The sequence below is a fragment of the Triticum aestivum genome, chromosome 2D (genome assembly GCF_018294505.1).
Source record: "Triticum aestivum cultivar Chinese Spring chromosome 2D, IWGSC CS RefSeq v2.1, whole genome shotgun sequence".
Lineage (NCBI taxonomy): Eukaryota > Viridiplantae > Streptophyta > Magnoliopsida > Poales > Poaceae > Triticum > Triticum aestivum.
In genome coordinates, this window is record NC_057799.1 from 288,363,535 (window position 1) to 288,369,412 (window position 5,878).

Genomic DNA, 5,878 nt, shown 5'->3' on the forward strand with positions numbered 1-5,878 from the left:
AGCAATCCTAATCCTACTAGGAGTAGTCATGTAAGCCGCCCTTTCAACTTATATAAGGACGGGCGGGGCACCCCAAGAGGGACAAGTTCGAACAAGTCTAGACAGACAGACAAGTCAATAGCTCTCGAAATAGAGCACCCCTGTAATCGTGATCATCATCATCAATATCAATGAAGCAGAATGTAGGCTTTTACCTCCACCGTGAGGGACCGAACCTGGGTAAAAAACCTCGGGTCTCTCATCCCACTAAACCCCTCTCAAACTACCACATAGATGCGTTGGCCTCACGACTAAGTCCTCACACTAGGACATCTTCCGTAACAAATCCACGATAGTTGGCGCCTACCGTGGGGACTGCGCATGGTGATGATGAGTTCTTGAAGGGATCTCTTCTAGAGATCGAGAAGATCGCGATTGGCTAGTTGAGGAAGACTTGATTCGGAAGGATCTGCATCAGTTTTTGAGTTCATCAGCTTAGATTTTCGATCCGGGAGATTTAAGTTCTACTGAGATCAGGGTTGCGCTCTGTCCGCCGTCGTCGTGTGCTTGGTTCAATTATTCCCGGGTCGCCGAGACCAACAAGAATTCTGTTGAGCCGCCGTACACCGGGTCACATCATGCTGTATCAAGCAACCGCGTGAATTGCACAAAAGGAAGTCCGGAGGCGGATCTGAAATGGAATCTGATAAAAAAGAAGAGGAAAGAAGAAAAGGGAAACAACCCACGATTCGGAAGTGGATTCCGCCATCGAGCCGCCGTTGCTCCGCCGGTCGTCCGCCCTGCGGTTGGCTTGTGCCGCCGTCGCTGAGTCGCTGCGGTTGACCAGCCTACTTCCACCTCCGCGAGTTGCCTCCGGCCTGAGTCGCCGGCTGCTTCCGAATCGGCTCTGGTCTGGGTCACCGGCCACTTCACCATTGCTTTTGAGCCGCCCCCGCTCATCCATGCTCTGAGCCGTCGTGGCTTCGCTGACTCGACCTTGCCACGAGCCGCTCCGGTGTCGACTCGTCACACCGACCTCGCTTCGCCACGGCGACCCTCTGCGCCACCTCAAGTCGCGCTCAACCTCCCCCTCACCCGCGGACTCCGCCCTTCATCTCACTGGTCGTGCCTGCCGGCCCGCATCTCTGCTGCGACCCGCCCTGCGTCTCCTTGCTGAGGGCCTCTGCAGCGCGGCCATGCTGAGCCACCGTTTTCTCTAAGCCGCCTCCATCTTCGGGCTGCCACGCCGACCCGCCTCCACTGCTGCGGCCGACGGCCACGCCTTGAGCCGGCCTGCTGCCCCGCCATGGTTTGCCTCGCCTTGAGCTATCAACATCTTTCCAGTAGCACAGTCAGGGAACACAGCAGGTGCAAATTTGTCAGGAAAATCTGAAGAAATTGTTCACTTGAGTGGACTCGTCAGAAATCGCTTAAATTTCAGTTTGCTAAGGAATTAATACAGGAGGTCCTGAAGCTTCCTCAGGAAATCTCCTCTACCTCATGTGATTATAGTGGTCAGAACATAACAAAGTTAAACAGATGAAAGCCGCCGTCGCCGCTCACAAGCCGCCGCTTTCGTCGCGGCCTACCTCGATGGCCTGTTGGCTCCGCTGCTGAGACCGGTGAGCAGCCGCCTCCGTGGCCTTGAGCCGCCGTTGCTCCGAGCCGCCTGCTGCAGCTGCCACGGCCTCTCCGCAAGCCGGCGCTTTGACTGCCTTCTCCAAATTACAATTCGTGTGTGTGCTCAGCTTCAGCATTCACTAGTACTCCTATTGTCACGACGAGCGGCCGGACCAAATGTCGCGTGGAGGCACACAGCCGCAAGATGTCCTGGCTAAAGGATGCCATCATCGCCAAGTATCATGGACGGCAATACTGACGGACGGAGCAGGCCAGGTCGATGTTCAGCAAAGATGGCCAAGTCGCCTGCGTTTCCACGTCTCTGGCCAACATCACCGTATCCACTCAGTCTTCTCTGCTAATCTGTTGATGTGGTCATGGGACAGACCAAGAGCTGCGGGGCATTTTCACAACTATGCGCATTATAAAACAAAACTAGATCATCGATGGCGCGCGTTGCCGCGCCCGTATGTTATGGCGATACAATTATAGGAATTTAAATAAAATAAAATATATGTTAATATCAAAAGTAAGCACAAATCTAAAGCAGAAGGGTGTAGCAAATAATATTTTTAACTAATCATGCTAAGAATATAACCATTCCATTTCCATAATAATATGACATAGCATCCCATTTGAGGAGTTATTTACTAAAATGCAATGCATCATGTTGCAGATAATGTTTTTCGCAGAGATTTGAACTAATGGTTCTTTCATAACATCCATGCTTTGATTCAAATGTGATTCTTGAACTTCATGATGATTTTTGGAATCATATAGATTAACCACACAAAGCAGAAAAAAAAAGAGAAGCCTTGTTGCCTGGGAAGCAGCTACATCTTGATGGCGTGTGTTGCCGCGCCCGTTTATTTTGGATGTTGTATGAGGTGTTAGAATTTTATGTAAGAACATTGATACAAAATCTAGAAAGAATGAAGTGAAGTGTATTGGAAGAACGAAGTGAAGACATGGAGTCCCAATTTATTAGAAATCTATAAGATATATAGAAGATTGCACAAAGTAAATATATAGACATAAATACAGAATATAAATTTACATATGCGACCATGTTTATCAGAAATTTTAAAAAAAGTTTCAATACATTGAGCCAAAAAAACTATTGTAGAGGCATCATGGGAGATGCCATACTTAGTTTTCTACTGAGTAATTTCAATGAGTTCATAGCAAAGGAGTACAATAGTAGGCGAGGTGAGTTTTTATCTTGGAAGAATAAAGAGGAAAGGAGAGTTAATCAATAGTTGTAAGTCAGTAACATGCATAGAATACAGAGATCTCTACACTATATGGAAGTTTCAGAATTTTAACACTATTACTGAACAGATACTCCGATGCAGCAAACAAGTGCCAAAACCAAGTCAATACAGATAAAACAAATAAGCTCAAAAGAAAAGCATATGTTGAACGAACAAGTTATGTTCAAGACAAGCATATGGCATATAAGTGCTTCACATGGGTCACCACTGGACTAATTTCAAACTTTGTTCAGAGTAATTAAGAGCCTGCTGTTTTAAGTGAAAGCAACAATCTAGTAACAGCCCAGACTTTTGTGGGGTCATATGGAGACCAGAACCTTTTGAATTAAAGAATATATCCATCATTTTATCAACATACTCCATCTTGCAATGTGTCGTTTGAACGCTTGAACGACCATGAAGCAAGATTCAAGTGGGGACATATTCATTAAATGTGTGGAGCGCCAAAACAGACTTGGTCGATGAAGTTAATATTTGGATGTGCCGAATTGTGGGTACTGCTTGGCAAAAAATATATTAGACATCCTGCTGAAATATCTAATCAGAAATCCACAACCATCGACTGATATTTCTTTGTTATAGATGATTACTTCATACACTAACTTCGTAATCTGTGGAGATTGAGAGAAACACATTAGTATAATGTTCAACTGTATGTGCTCAAGAAGAAACGTATAGCCATATGAATATGATCAACAAGAAAAACATGTTAAGAGAGAGATTGTGTCTCAAACAATAAATGATTCCTCTTGCCTGCAAGATGAACCATGTGAACCATAGGAAGAAGATTGTTTGGGACCTCCACATAGTAAAAGTAATAACTTTGCCCACTGCGCTCAAACAACTCTAGATGATCGCAGGGCTAAAAGTTAAATGAAGCATGCTATCAAAGCTCTATGAAGCAAAAACGTACACAATGATAATTTTCAGTAGGGACCCCAAAAGGGATTAAATAAAATTTAACCATCTGAACCATACCTTTTGAAGCTACATGACAATAATCAGAGGGCAAAATTGCTTCTTATCATTTAGATTGCCACGACTTCCATCAAGCAACTCAACCATAAACCAAAATCGTGTTTCATATACCATAGGACTTTCTGGCTTATGCTTCGTAAAAAAATGTTAAACCAAAGCAACCGTTGACGTACATAGATATTGTCGTCATGTCTAGAAATTCCTTGCACCAAGAAGGAATCATAAAGCTCAATTCACACTAATTACCGAGATAATGTCTAGAAATTAACAGATCTTAACGACTCAACCACATTCCAAAGAGAAGATTTTAATTTATCACTAAATGTTCTAAATATTACACTACTCAGTAATATGAACCTCTCCACATGCATTTAGGCAGCTCCTCCGGCTTGCACCGGATACTAAGGCTCCTGGCATTTCTTTTCCCCATGCTTCAGAGTTGTCGCTCCCTCTAGCTAACACAACCAAATTTCATATTAACTCGGCTTGAACCGCAACAGTGCACATTCTATAATTTAAAAAATTCTGTAATATTGAGGTAGCCCTAAAATCTGTAGTGTTTGAATTCTACAATTTTAGGATACTAAGAATACAACAAGTAACGTACCTGCGAAGTAGGAGGCAGCGAGCAAAGACCAGCGGTGATTCTGTAGCACTGACTGAAACACCCATCGGCCTTCTCCTGTCCGCCTCCCTCTGCACGATCTCATGGCGGCCTCCACCAGCTAGGGTTCTGCCAGTCCTGCATCACCTGGTCGCCACAACATGTCTTGGGTTCCTCTTGCTTTTTCTCACTTCTTCCCGCCCACCTGAGACACTGCGGATCAAACATGTCCTCAACGAAAAATGAGAGAGAGAGAGGATATGCGACTGTCCGGCCACGGCACATCCCACCCATACTCACCTCCGCCACCATCCTTTCTCTTCAGCCCCTCCCCACATGACGTCGAGCGGCTGAGTAGAGGGGAGTAGGGGACTCGGACATCCCGCTGTCCGGGTGACGGACCCGCAATGGCCGGGGCACACCTAGGTCTCACTGGATACTTTTTCTTTTTTATGTTGGGAAGGGAGCGAATCAGGATTGGATAGCCTCTGTGTCAACCAACTCCAAGAAAAATCTGACGGAAATTGAGGTAGTAACATACCCATACCGTTAAGAAATCGGGAGCTGCATCGGCACATCGCCATGCCTCGACCACCGGCACGGGAGATCGAAGAACGGATCCACTGTTCGGGCTCCGGCATGAAGTTGGGAGACTCCACGCTGCATGTCGCGCGAGGATCGGGCATCCGCATCCCGCGCGTCCGCTGGATTCCTCGCGCTGGATCCCCTCGCGGAAGACGGGAAGACGGAATAGGCATCACCAGAGTACAAGTACAGGGGATTGATGGCGGCGCCATGAGGGCCTGCGATCTAGAGGTATGGGTTTGAAAGACAGGGCTGATTGCGGCATAGGAGGCGGCGGGTGGGGGAGTCCTGAATAATGGGGTCCTCGGACTGCCGAATTTTATATTTCGGCCGGACTGTTGGACTATGAAGATATAAGATTGAAGACTTCGTCCCGTGTCCGGATGGGACTCTCCTTTACGTAGAAGGCAAGCTTGGCAATTTGGATATGTAGATCTTCTCTCTTGTAACCGACTCTGTGTAACCCTAGCCCCCCTCCGGTGTCTATATAAATCGGAGGGTTTAGTCCGTAGGACAAGAACAATCATAATCATAGGATAGCTTCTAGGGTTTAGCCTCTACGATCTCGTGGTAGATCAACTCTTGTAATACTCATATCATCAACGTCAATCAAGCAGGAAGTAGGGTATTACCTCCATCGAGAGGGCCCGAACTTGGGTAAACATTATGTCCCCCGCCTCCTGTTACCATCCGCCTTAGACGCACAGTTCGGGACCCCCTACCCGAGATCCGCCGGTTTTGACACCGACATTGGTGCTTTCATTGAGAGTTCCACTGTGTCGTCGCAATAAAGGCTTGATGGCTCCTTGATCATCGACAACGATGCGATCCAGGGTGA

The 5,878-nt window shown here is 46.7% G+C and overlaps 1 long non-coding RNA gene across 1 annotated transcript; it reads right to left on the reverse strand.

Annotated features, from left to right (window-relative positions):
• Window positions 1-621: 621 nt before the first annotated feature.
• Window positions 622-5,363, reverse strand: LOC123052786 (uncharacterized). Its single transcript, XR_006425066.1, has 2 exons — window positions 4,459-5,363; window positions 622-4,306 (listed from the first exon to the last, which is right to left on the reverse strand). It is a non-coding gene; the product is annotated as an uncharacterized lncRNA (long non-coding RNA).
• Between the last annotated feature and the right edge of the window lie 515 nt (window positions 5,364-5,878).